The sequence below is a fragment of the Grampus griseus genome (genome assembly GCF_964374135.1).
Source record: "Grampus griseus genome assembly, chromosome: 12".
NCBI lineage: Eukaryota > Metazoa > Chordata > Mammalia > Artiodactyla > Delphinidae > Grampus > Grampus griseus.
In genome coordinates, this window is record NC_139006.1 from 34,021,496 (window position 1) to 34,036,020 (window position 14,525).

The window sequence follows — 14,525 nt, forward strand, 5'->3', positions numbered from 1 at the left end:
AATGGTAAATGGGAGTGTTTCCTTAATTTCTCTTTCAGATTTTTCATCGTTCGTGTATAGGAATGCAAGAGATTTTTGTGCATTAATTTTGTAACCTGCTACTTTACCAAATTCATTGATTAGCTTTAGTAGTTTTTTGGTAGCATCTTTAGGATTCTCTGTGTATAGTATCATGTCATCTGCAAACAGTGACAGCTTTACTTCTTCTTTTCCGATTTGGATTCCTTTTATTTCTTTTTCGTCTCTGATTGCTGTGGCTAAAAATTCCAAAACTATGTTGAATAATAGGTGTGAGAGAGGGCAACCCTGTCTTGTTTCTGATCTTAGTGGAAATGGTTTCAGTTTTTCACCATTGAGAACGATGTTGGCTGTGGGTTTGTCATATAGGGGCTTTATTATGTTGAGGAAAGTTCCCTCTATGCCTACTTTCTGCAGAGTTTTTATCATAAATGGGTTGAATTTTATCAAAAGCTTTTTCTGCATCTACTGAGATGATCATATGCTTTTTCTCCTTCATCTTGTTAATATGGTGTATCACATTGATTGATTTGCGTATATTGAAGAATCCTTGCATTACTTGGATAAACCCCACTTGATCATGCTGTATGATCCTTTTATTGTGCTGCTTGATTCTGTTTGCTAGTATTTTATTGAGGATTTTTGCATCTATGTTGATCAGTGATATTGGCCTGCAGTTTTCTTTTTTTGTGACATCTTTGTCTGCTTTGGGTATCAGGGCGATGGTGGCCTTGTAGAATGAGTTTGGGAGTGTTGCTCCCTCTGCTATATTTTGGAAGAGTTTGAGAAGGATAGGTGTTAGCTATTCTCTAAATGTTTGATAGAATTTGCCTGTGAAACCATCTGGTCCTGGGATTTTGTCTGTTGGAAGATTTTTAATCACAGTTTCAATTTCAGTGCTTGTGATTGGTCTGTTTATTTTTTCTATTTCTTCCTGTTTCATTCTTGGAAATTTGTCCTTTTCTAAGAATTTGTCCAGTTCTTCCAGGTTGTCCATTTTATTGGCATATAGTTTCTTGTAGTAATCGCTCATGATCCTTTGTATTTCTGCAGTGTCAGTTGTTACTTTTTCTTTTTCATTTCTAATTCTACTGATTTGAGTCTTCTCCCTTGTTTTCTTGATGAGTCTGTCTAATGGCTTATCAATTTTGTTTATCTTCTCAAAGAACCAGCTTTTAGTTTTATTGATCTTTGCTATCTTTTCCTTCACTTCTTTCTCAGTTATTTCTGATCTGATCTTTACGATTTCTTTCCTTCTGCTAACTTTGGGGGGTTTTGTTCTTCTTTCTCTAATTGCTTTAGGTGTAAGTTTAGGTTATTTATTTAAGATTTTTCTTGGTTCTTGAGGTAGGATTGTATTGCTATAAACTTCCCTCTTAGAACTGCTTTTGCTGCATCCCATAGGTTTTGGGTTGTTGTGTTTTCATTGTCATTTGTTTCTAGGTATTTTTTTATTTCCTCTTTGATTTCTTCAGTGATCTCTTGGTTATTTAGTAGCGCACTGTTTAGCCTCCATGTGTTTGTATTTTTTGCAGTTTTTTTTTCCTATAATTGATATAAGATGACACTTCTGATGATCTAAATTAGTTCTCATTATTTCTGGGGGAGAACCCACAAATCCATTGTCCCAATCCTGACCATAATTAAACTCGTCAGGGGAGATAGACTCAGAGGCCCAAGCACTTGCTCAAGACTGAATTTTAACCAGGCTAGGGTGGGGTCTAGGCATCAGTACTATGTACTCTGTCCCCAAGTGATATGACCAGAGTTGAGGACCGTTGCTGTAGTGGTACATTTATTCTAAGTACCTTAGAGTTGCTGAAAGTCTATAATAATAAAGGAGGCTACGATTTCATCTGCCACATGCCCCACAAGTAATAATTTATTTTAATATAATCAGCAAAGTCATTGTTACATGTCATATCTTGCATTACCATATTTTTTTCTTTTTTTGGCCTCTGCCAGCTTGTTGCTTCATTAAGAGTGCAGGTGACTTAAGATGCACTATTCTGGTTTTTTTATGCTATGATTATCTCATAATCTAACTCCAGATTCAGAGCACTCTTGGACATAAAGTTGGGCCTCTGATTTTAAATAGTCTAGAACTACGACACCATAAAACTCATAGAAGAGAACACAGGCAAAACATTCTCTGACAGAAATCATACAATTGTTTTCTTAGGTCAGTCTCCCAAGGTAATAGAAATAGAGCAAAAATAAACAAATGGAACCTAATCAAATTTATAAGCTTTTGCACAGCAAAGGAAACCACAAACAAAACAAAAAGACAACCTACAGACCGGGAGAAAATATTTGCAAATGATGCGACCGACAAGGGCTTAATTTCCAAAATATACAAACAACTCATACAACTCAATAACAAAAAAACAAACCACCCAATCAAAAAATGGGCTGAAGACCTAAATAGGCATTTCTCCAAAGAAGACATACAGATGACCAAGAAGCACATGAAAAGCTGCTCAACATCACTAATTATTAGAGAAATGCAAAGCAAAACTACAACGAGGTATCACCTCACACCAGTCAGAATGGCCGTCATCAGAAAGTCTATAAATAATAAATGCTGAAGAAGGTGTGGAAAAAGTGAACCCTCCTACACTGTTGATGGGAATGTAAATTGGTGCAGCCACTACGGAGAGCAGTATGGCGGTTCCTCAAAAAGCTAAAATAGCCTAGAACTGGAAGGTCAGCTCTGCCTTCGTTATCACCCTGGACGGACAAACATGCAACGAACCTCAGGAGATTTGTATGGAGAGAAATCGCCTAAGTATTACTTTTAAATGTGAGTGCCATATATGATGATCCTTTCCTCATTAAGGACTCCAAGCACTTCTGCCATATATACTAAATAAGTAATGAATCACTTAGAAATGGAACCAAAGTCTAGTTTCACATAAGCAAGTCTGACAGCCTCTCATAACACCCTGGCAGGACTTCGTCCTTCTGCCAATTCTCAGCAAGTGTCAAAGTTGAGTGAGATTTCCTCTGCCAGGTCCCCTGCTGGGATGATTGCCAACAGGCAGAAAGAGATCATATTGGGGGAAAGATTAATATCTGACCCCTGGGTGAGATTACCTTTCCGTAATGAATCAGCAAGGTTTCTTTGAAATCAGCAGAAATATGAGAGGAAGCATCATTTTCCATGAATAACCGTCACCAGGGAATTAGGAGAGTGACCTTTGGGTAAACTACTTAAACCCGTGTGTTCCATGTTATCATTTTTTTAGAGCAAAGACGTGTTCATTTTAAATGCCAGCACTGTGCCCGTGACCTTACCCCCACCCCACGGGTCACCAGAAGCTCTAAGAGATGTGACAACCTAACCACTCCAGCCTTGACTCCCCTCTCCCACCCACATTGCCCTGCTCTTTTTTTTTTTTTTTTTTTTTACTTTATATTTATTTTTGCGGTACGCGGGCGTCTCACTGTTATGGCCTCTCCCGCTGCGGAGCACAGGCTCCGGACGCGCAGCTTCAGCGGCCATGGCTCACGGGCCCAGCCACTCCGCGGCATGTGGGATCTTCCCGGACCGGGGCACGAACCCGCGTCCCCTGCATCGGCAGGCGGACTCTCAACCACTGCACCACCAGGGAAGCCCTTGCGCTGCTCTTGCCCTCACTTCTCCCTCTTGCTCTCGCCCCCTTTGTCCCCCACTTCCCAGCAAAAGTCCTTGAAAGTGCTCTGTGTCCTCCCTGCCACCAGTGGCCTCCCCCAACCCTCCCCCGAGCCCACCGTGCTCTCCTGAGGTCGCTGGTGACCCCACCGCCGTGGCCAAATCCAGTCTCCGCTCTCAGCTCTCATCATGCCCGACCCCCCAGTGGCATTTGATCGCTGACAGGTAGGCAGTCACAGGCATCGTCCTCCCCTGGCTTTCCTCGTCCCCCTCCTCCCTCACGGAAAGCTTCTCTCCATCTCATTTGCTGCTGCATCTTCCTCTCCAGCCTCTCCCCACGCAAGTGCCTCAGGGCTGTGTCCCCCTCCCATAGGGCCCTCAGCGACGGCCAAGGCTTTAAATATTATCATCACTGCGTAGACTCCAACATGGGTACCTGTAGCCGTGACTTCACTCCTGGACTCTAGACTGAGACCTCCATCTTCCTCAACATCTCAGCACCTGGACTCTCAAACTCAACAGGTCCAAACCTCCCATCTCCTCCCCACACCTGCTTCTCCCTTATCCTCCCACCTTATTTAATAGCCTCTAGAGCTGTCCAGTTGTTTAGACCAAAGGCTTTGAGGTCATCCTCCACTCTCCTTTTTTTCTCACATTCCACATCCAATTCGTGAGCAAGTCTAATTTGTTCTCTTGTCAGAATATATCTAGAATCCGACCACTCTGAACGCCTCTACTGCCAACGCCCTAGAGCCAGCCGCCATCCTTACTTGCCTAAATGACTGAAGTCGTTCTCAGACCAGTGCCCCCCTTCCACTCCTGGCTCCTGCAGTCAGTCTCCACACAGCCACCAGACCAATTCTGTAAAACCCCAAGTCACATGGTGTTTCTCTCTGATTGGAACCCTCCAGTACCTTCCCATCTCAATCAGAGATAAAACCAAAGACCTAACAAAGGCCACCGTGATCTCTCTCACACACACACACACACACACACACACACACACACACACACACACACACACACACACACACACACACACACCCATCTCCTCCTGATTCTGTCTCCCGCGAGTCTCCTCTGTTCCCTCCACTCCAGCCACACTTCCCTCCCCGCTGCTCCTGGAACAGGGCGGACACACACCCAGATCAGGACACCTGCACCTGCCCTTCCCTCCATCTCAATGCTCCATCCACAGTCATCACTCTACCTGGTCACTCAAGCCAGGAGCCCATAGACTCTCCATCGATTTTCTCTCTCAGCATCCGCTTATTTCCTTTATAATACATACCATTATTAGGGACTTTTTATTAGGTTTTCCCCCTTTTTTTGTTGGATTGCACTCAGCGTTTGCTCCCCCACTAAATTACAAGTACCATGATGAACTCGTTCCCTATTATCCCCAGCACCTAGCCCTGTACCTAGTATATAGCAGGTACTCAATACATAACTGTTAAATAAGTAAGTGAATGAATGAATTGGATAAAGGAGCGGCTCAACGTGCCCTAAACTGACTGTGCATAGGACTATAGAGCTGCTCCATCACCACACTGGGAGCGTGGCAATAGGTACACTGCGCCTGTGGCTTGCAAACAAGGGGACAGGCAGAGGGGAAGCTGTAGCATCAGGTACCCGAGGTGGTGCCCTGGAATATGTAGGGAGGCACCGAAGGGGAGAGCAGAGGTTTGGTACAGCTTCCTCCAGAGCCTGAGTCCTGGCAGCCAGGAAAGTCATCCTCTGCTGCCTTTTCAAAAGCTAGAACCATTCGAGGCCGCCTGCATAAGCCGTCCTCCCCCTGGAATAGATTCTTCGTGTTTCAAGGTGACTTCACGGACCTGATAAGGTTTTCTCATTGTCCGTATCATTTGACAGAAAAATACCTGTCTCCTGATAAAGAGAGAGATTTAATAGCAATCTGAATGCTTTGAGAATGCTAAGCTTGTGTTCAATTTAACAACTAATGTCTTTTGCAGTTCTAACTCAAAACTTTAGGACAAATGGACAAACTAAATGGACATGTAATTTTTATTTTAACATATGAGACGCAAAAGCCACCACAAGGGGTGTGTGGGGGGGGTCTCTCTCTCTCTCTCCCCTTTCCAGAATTTGTAATTACTGTACCTTTGTGAACAAACTTAGGGTGACATTAACCCTGATACATTCACAGAGCAAGGACAGCAGCTTCTTTTTATAAAACTATTCCAGATCAATCCATTTTTATGGATATTTTTTATGCAACCCAAAGATGCTGCACTTTTGCCCGTTGAGATAATCCGCGGGACTTTTTTTTCTTCAGCTTTTTGACTGAGCAGTTAGAGATATCAACCTATTGTCCTCATTTATGGCATCTGGTATAGGCCCAGTCCCTCATATGGCCATGTTCATACCTTGATGGAAAAACTATAAAGTCCTAATCAAAGTCATTTTGGGGTTGATTGAGTGGAAAGTCTCACTGTTTTCTCACGTGACTTTTGAGTCCTAATGAGCTGATGCCATGTTATGTTAGGAGATCTGTGAGGCAAGAGTCCACAGAGAGAAATATCTTCGAACAGGCTGCTCTGCTTAAACTCACCTTTGGTTGAACCTTCTGTTCACATTGATTTCTTCATTGATCTTCATCATAGAAAGGTTTCTAACTCAACATTAAAACAATCATTGCAGAAGATCTTAATTAATAGCAAAATGCCACCATCGTTACAGATATTATTTGTTTGTGGTACCAAATTTCTGCGTTTAACATGAGCATTTAAAATGTTTTTCATTCAATGTGGAATCTTACAAAATAACAGAAATCAACTCATTTACAAGACAGACACAGACTCACAGACATAGAAAAAGAAACTTATGGTTACCAAAGGAGAAAGGGGAGAGGGAGGGATAAATTAGGGGTATGGGATTATCAGATACTATATATAAAATAGATAACCAACAAGGATTTACTGTAGAGCACAAGGAACTATATTCAATATCTTGTAATAACCTATAATGGAAAAGAATCTGACAAAGAATATATATATACACATATATATATTCAATATATAACTGAATCACTCTGCTGTACACTTGGAACACAGTATTGTAAATCAACTATAGTTCAGTTAAAAATAAAAAATAAACTGTTATTCATTCATCGTTGTATCATCCATCTCTCTCAACTTCAGAACAGGAAACAGTGGACCTTCTTTCCATCATTGCTCTCAAGGGCCCTAAACAGATGGGCACTGGCTCTCCACACCTGGAGGTCTCTGAGCTGTACTGGCGGGGCTGGTGAGAGGGGCTATTTAGGCTCCCCTCCACCCCCTGAACTAGGCCTCCCAAAGGAGGAGCCTGAAACTGGCAGCCCACCGGGAGAACTGGCAAGTGAGGATTTGAGCGGCTCTGGAAAATCCCAGTCTATTAGGAAACAGCTAGACAGATGATTTCTAAAGTCTCCAGCACTAAAACTCCAAGAACTGACTAAAGTAACATGTTAAAACTCACTTCTAAAGTGTATTCTTTTAAGCACTGCAACATTGACATCAATTTTTTGAACATCGAATATACAAACTAGCAGGCATTTAGTTCCACAAATTCCAAAATGCTTAAGCTTAATAGCACTGCCGTATCGTAACTCATTTGTCCCCCACATTGATAACTCCCTGGAAATATGTGAGGAAGCAAACGGATATGACTTTATGTGTAGAATAAGGTCATCAGAACAGCTCATCCGAAGATGTCCTTCTACCTGCACCCTTCCATTGATAGCAATACAACATCAGCTATTTTAACTAATTAGGAAAACATTTTGAGCCAAGACCGTACTTGATGCAAGGGTCGGGGGGTGTCGTTGGCAAGGATAGTTAGGCACGTGTTGAATACAGAAAACAATTTTAGACTTGGTGGTAGAAAGAAAGAAAAACGATGAGAAGCTACCGTCTCTGCAAATACTAGTTTACCACCACGTGTCCTTCTAGCTTGGGAGCCGACAGAGATTATGTGCCTGTTGGGATCCTAGCTCATTACCAGTGAGTGAGTCAAGCACTGGGACTGGAGCCCATCAAGAAACTGGCTTGTTACCTTCCATGAGTGTCCTATGAGAACTTTTCAACCTTCCTTGTATATTATCAACGTAGTGCCCTCCCACATAAAAAAAAGTCCCGTCGAGGAATCCACAGGGAACTCGTTACAAACTCCTCCACTCCATTCTTCTTCCCGCCTGATTTTAAAGCACAAGCAATGCTCTTCTTTTAAATGGAAGATGCTAAAGATCATTCTTGGCAGGAACACCGAGGTAAACCAGGAGCCCAGGTCAGCTTAAGGTACAAAGGGGGGGGGGGGACCTGCCAGGTGGTACTGGAGTGGTACAGACCTTAGCGTTGTTCTCTCCAAACTGCCGTGCACGTAAGACTCACCTGGGAATCTTGTTAACATGCAGATGCTAATGCAGCGGGCCTGAAATGGGGCCTGGGATTATGCATTTCTAACAAGCTCCCAGGTGATCCTGGTCCTAGGACCAAATTTTGAGCAGCTTGGTTTTGAAAATACCCCGAGAGCCTAAATTAATTGTGCTGCAGTGGAGCTCAGAAAGAGAGGAGGTGGTGAAAACAATACGGAAGTTCCCCACATGATCCCATGAATGTGTGATTCACCAGAAAAGACTCCTTGTTTAAACATATGTGAAGAAAACAGGCAGATACAGCTAATTTAAAAGAACAAAACAAAACCTAGCTTATTAACGTTTTACCGTCAGAGCCTACGGCTGTTATAACATAGATGCTGCAATGTATTCGTAATTCTATCTTCAAATTTGTGCTTGTTTCCCCCTAATGAGCTCCGCCACTTCCAGCTTAAATCCTAGAAATGCTAACTCAGAAGTGGGGAATGTTCTTTTCACATTAGATATTTATCTTGTAAATAAACCTGGCAGGGGCCACCTGGATTTTTTTTTTTTAAGATTTTTTTTTTGTTATGTGGACCATTTTTAAAGTCTTTATTGAATTTGTTACAATACTGCTTCTGTCTTATGTTTTGGTTTTTTGGCTGGAAGCATGTAGGATCTTAGCTCCCCAATCAGGGATCGAACCAGTACCCCCTGCATTGGAAGGCGAAGGCTTAACCACTGGACTGACAGGGAAGTCCCCACCTGGAGATTTTTTAAAGGGCCCAGGGCAGGCTGTTAGTAGTAAACCTCAGTTCTAGCATCAGCTGTGCCACTAACTAGCTGGTTAGACCACAGACCTCCTCTGAGCCTGAATTCCACATCTGTGAAACGAGAGCCTTAGGAAAAATGACTCCATCAATCCAGGCCCCTGACCTCCTTTGATTCTTTAAGTCACCAATGGCAAATATTTAACAACTTGATTTGAGCGGATTACCTTGGATTTTCCAGAAGTCCCCCTTCCTTGCAGATTTGTTTCATGCTTGTCCTCCAAGAGGCGCAGAACCTCCCAGCCAGCCAGAGCCTTCTGCTCATTCCACGGTGTCGACCGCCCCCTGCAGGCGCTCCACGGGACTAACTCGCCCGGCGATCGGGGCACGTCTCCTGGGAAACAGACTCAGTCTTACCACCACATAGACACTGGGCACAGGAAAGGGTAGGACAGAGCATACGTGTCTTTTTCATTAGAGGAGCGACAAAGGCTAATTCATAAAGACCCAGAGGAGAGGAAGGGCCCTCAGGGGTTGGAAAGGGGAAGGGCAAGGGGCAAGTCTTAGCTGTCCCAACAGCAGCATCTGAAAAGGGAGCTTTATTTATTGTCTAATCCCTTAGCTCCCTAGCTCATGTTTCATACACATTACTTATCAGAATCTTGGTATTTTCCACAGCAGAATATGTATAATCTATTATGTTGCTACCATAATAGAGTACATTTTGACCAGACAGCTTTTATCCCTTTTTATGTGTTAGTAAATGATTGTTCAGTGCTTCTCTATAGAAAAGTTAAACCATCCTCAGGAAGATGAATATTACCTTTGCATTCTCTCTCACTCAAAGCATAAGAAATTCCCATAATTCACCGAGGCGCAAAGGTAATAAAAGTGGGTAGAAGTCGTCTTTTCAACATCTAAGCACGTTTCTGAAAAAGCTTTTGACTGCCCATAGTCCTAATGATTACTGTCTTTGTCCCTAATTGACTTAGTAGCAGTGCATGCGGTCATTTGAATACTATTTGAGCCTGGTGATAACGGATTAATGGGCGGTGTCTCCATTTTGGTCACAATGCTTTAGAATACGTTTCTGCCTTGTATTGTAGGCAATTGTACTTTCTTTTCAGAATCTGTGATGTTAATGATTCTTCACATTTCCTGGAAAAGCTTTTTTTTCCTTTTTGTTCAGATGAGGGGGGACTGTCTCTCTAAATATGAGTTTTAGAACCGTTGCGTTTCTACAGCTTAAGCTGATGTAAAACATAGCCAATTAACGTGCATTCCTGTGTGTTTCGTGGCACATCAAGACTGTGTTTTAAATGCCTTTTCCCATGGTCACCTCATCTTCTCATGCCTGAATTAAGGCATCGGGGTGGCTATAAGGAGCTGTAGTAGCCAGCGACGTGTTGGAAAGGCAGCGGGCGGAGGAGCAAAGTCCAGTCCCTAGAAACCACCTACATTTCCCGGAGAATCAGAGAACGAGGGGGCAGCCCCACCACCCCCTGGCTCCTGCTTGCCTTCCTTTCCTGTGACAACAGTGCTGACCCATTGGGCAGGGAGACGGAATATTCAGGAAGCCTCACACACTGGAGTCTAACCAGGCCTTCAAGCCCACACCCATGAGTACGTTCTTGACATTCATATACATTACCAATTGATCACCACAGGAAGTCTAGTAACCACCTCTCACCATACAAAGTTATTACAGTATTATTGACTATATTCCCTATGCCGTACATTACATCCCCATGACTTACTTGTCTTATAACTGGAAGTTTGTACTCTTAGTCCCCTTCATTTTTGTCACCCAACCCCCCACTCCCCTCCCCTCTGGCGACCACCCATTTGTTCTCTGCATCTATGCATCTGTCGCTGTTTTGTTTGTTCCTTTGTTTTGTTTGTTAGATTCCACATATAAATGAAATCAGATGGTATGGGCCTTTCTCTGACTTATTTCACTTAGCATAGTATAGATCCATCCATTTTGTGGCAGATGGCAGGATTTCATTCCTTTTCACGGCTAAGTAATATTCCATTGTGTGTGTGTGTGTGTGTGTGTGTGTGTGTGTGTGTGTGTAACACATCTTCTTTATCCATTCATCTGTTGATGGACACTTAGGTCATATTGTAAATAATGCTGCAATAAACATAGGTGTGCAGATATCTTTTCAAATTAATGTTTTCATTCTCTTTGGATATATACCAAGAAGTGGACTTTCTGTGTCATGAACATATGCTTAAAGCATCCATTACTCACTGCCACAGACACAGACCCTGCTTCACTGTGGCAGAAGTTTAAAAAATTGGAGATTAACTTGGTTCTGCTCATTCTCAGGCGTGAACGCAGTTCCAACACCCAGTTTTGGACTAGGTGAGGAATCATGTTATTAGTTCTCTTCTACATCCTAACCCGTTTATTGTCTGAGGGTAAACTTATTTTTTAATTAAATTTTTGCTTCGGTATCATTGTAGATTCCCACGTAGTCATAAAAATAATGTAGAAGAGAGATCCCAATGGCAACGTCTTGCAGAACTACAGTACGATATCGCAGGCAGGATGCTGACACAGTCAAGATACAAAACCTTTCATCACACAAATATCCCTCACGTTGCCTTTTTAGAGCCACATTCACTCCCCGTGCACCCACACCCCTTTCTATACCCCTGGCAACTACCAACCTGTCCTCCATTTCTATGAACTTGTCATCTCAAGGTGGTTATGTAAGTGGAATCATATAGTATGTAACCTTTGGGGAATTACTTTTATCGCTCAGCATTACTCTCTGGGGATTCATCCAGGCTGTGCCGAGTAGACTCGCATGGTATGGATGTACCACTGTTCGTTTAGCCATTCAACTGTTGAAGGACATCTGTTCCCAATTTATTACGAATAGAGCTGCTGCGACATTCCTGTGGAGGTTTTTCAGCGAACGGAGGCTTCGTTTCTCTAAGATTAATTTCCAGAAGTACAATGGCTGGTCACGTACTAGTTGCCTGTTTCATTTTTTAAGGAGCTGTCAGATAATTTTTTACAGTGGCTGCACCATTTTACATTCCCACCAGCAATCCATGAGTGATTCTGTTTCTCTAAATCCTCATTTATGGTCATAAATTGACCATAATTTATGGTCATCATTTTTTCCGTTTAGCCATTCTGTTAGATGTGTAATGGTATCTCCTTGTGGATTTCATTTGAGTTTCCCCAGTGGCTAATGATGTTGAATATTTTTTCGTGTGCTTATTTGGGAAACATCTCTTCCCATCTTTTGGCCATTTTCGAATTGGATTTTTTTTGGGGGCCGTTGGGTTTTAAAGGTGCTTTGTTTATAGAAGCCACTAGTTCTTTGTCACATGTGTGACATTCAGATATCTTCTCCGGTGTCTAGCTTGTTTTCTTCATCTTCTTAAAAGTCTTTCACAGAGGAAAAGCTTTTGATGAAGTCAAATTTATCAAGTTTCCCTTCTACGGATCATTCTTCATGTCAAATCTAAGAACCTAGTTTAGAATCCCAAAGATTTTCTTTAATGTTTTTTCTGAAAGTCTATTTTACATTGAAGTCCATGATCCATTTTTAGTTTATTCTTGTACAAGGTGTGAGACTTAAAGTTCATTTTGTGTGTGTATGGATGTTTGCTCCAGTACCATTTATGAAAAAGCCATCTTTTCTCCATGAATTACATTTGCACTTTTGTCAATAATCAGTTGAGCATATTCGTGTGGGTTTAGTTCTAGATTCTCCATCTGTTCCATTGATCTGTGTGTCTATCCCCCCACTAACACCACACAGCTTTGATTACTATAACTATATAGTAAGTCTTTAAATTGAGTAGAGTGAATCCTCCCACTTTATTTTTCAAAATTATTTTAGCTATTCTAGTTACTTTGACTTTCCATGTAAATTTTAGAATAGTCTACTTCTATAAAAATATGTGATTTTGATAGGAAATGCATTAAACTTGCATATCAATTTGGGGAAAATTGACACTTTTAATATGTCGAGTATTCCAACTCATAAACATGGTATGCATCTCCATTTATCTAGCTCTTCTTTGATTTCTTTCATCAGTGTTGCAGTTTTCAGTATACAAGTCCTGCATGTGTTTTGTTTATAACATGTAATTAGATTACAACTAAGTTGTTTTTGTTTGTTTGTTTTTTGGGGTTTTTTTTTGCGGTACATGGGCCTCTCACCATTGTGACCTCTCCCGTTGCGGAGCACAGGCTCCGGATGCGCAGGCTCAGCGGCCATGGCTCACGGGCCCAGCCGCTCCATGGCATGTGGCATCTTCCCGGACCAGGGCACAAACCTGCGTCCCCTGCATTGGCAGGCGGACTCTCAACCACTGCGCCACCGGGGAAGCCCAACTAAGTATTTTTTAAGTGATTTTTTTTTAAAGGAGGCAACACTCGTTTTGGGTTTTTTTTTTTTTAATTATTTATTTATTTATTTTTGGCTGCATTGGGTCTTCGTTGCTGCACATGGGCCTTTTCTCTAGTTGTGGCGAGCGGGGGCTACTCTTCGTTGCAGTGCGCGGGCTCCTCATTGCAGTGGCTTCTCTTGTTGCAGAGCACGGACTCTAGGCAGGCGGGCTTCAGTAGTTGCAGCTCACGGGCTCAGTAGTTGTGGCTCGCACGCTGTAGAGCACAGGCGCAGTAGTTGTAGCACATGGGCTTAGTTGCTCCGCAGCGTGTGGGATCTTCCCGGACCAGGGCTCGAACCCGTGTCCCCTGCATTGGCAGGCGGATTCTTAACCACTGTGCCACCAGAGAGGTCCCTTTAAGTGATTATAAATGGTGTTGCATATCTAATTTCAGTGTCCACGTCTTCATGCTGGTATACAGAAATACAGTTGATTTTTGTATAATCTTATATCCTGTGACTTTGCTGAATTGCTAGTTCAGGAATTTTTTGCAGATTCCTTGGGATTTTCTATGTTGGCAATCGTGTCACCTACAAATAGGGACAGTTTTATTTCTTCCTTCTCAATCTGTATGCTTTTTGTTTCCTTATTGCACTGGCTAGGACTTCTAGCACGATGTTGAATAAGAGTGGTGAGAATGGACGTCCTTGCCTTGTTGTTAGCTGTAGGTTTTTTGTAGATAATCTTTAACAAATTGAGGAAGTTCCCTTCTATTTCTATTTTTCTGAGAGCTTTTATTAAGAATGAGTTGTTGAATTTTGTCAGATGCATTTTCTGCGTCAATCGATAAGATCATGTAATTTTTCTTCTTTAGCCTATTAATATGGTACTACATTGATTGATTTTCAAATTTTGAACCAGCCTTGCATCTCTGCAAGTGGAATACCCCATCCAAGTAGAATAAACTATTACATATTGGGGAATTATCTTGTAACCTAATGTAAACATGACTCCTAGACATTCAGGGCTGCTGCTAGCCTATGTAGTACTTTTGCACAAATTAGAAAACGGCGTCCCTTCCTCAAATAAAGAATATGGCCAACTACCTAAGCCCAACTTAGAACCAAAACCAGGTAACTGCCACAAATAAGAAGAAAACACTTAAAGCCCTGAAAATTTAGTTTCCATCTAAAGGAACTCAGGTATAATTGTAGAATCATTATTGGTAATATTTTAGGAACCATGGGAAAAGTGCCAAGAAAAAAGTAAATATTATCTCAGTTTTTCCAATGAGAGGATTCTAAAAATTGAAAATAGTTAATCTAACGTAAATCCTTGGGGAGATTTCAGAATGAATTTTTAAACAGATGGTTTGTGATGATTT

General features: G+C 42.1%; 1 protein-coding gene across 16 annotated transcripts in view; it reads left to right on the top strand.

Moving 5' to 3' along the window:
- The window catches only part of DLGAP1 (DLG associated protein 1), a gene marked incomplete at both ends in the record, with an annotated part of 320,454 nt that overhangs the window by 118,893 nt on the left and 187,036 nt on the right, over positions 1–14,525 (top strand). The gene's annotated exons all lie outside the window — the stretch shown is intronic.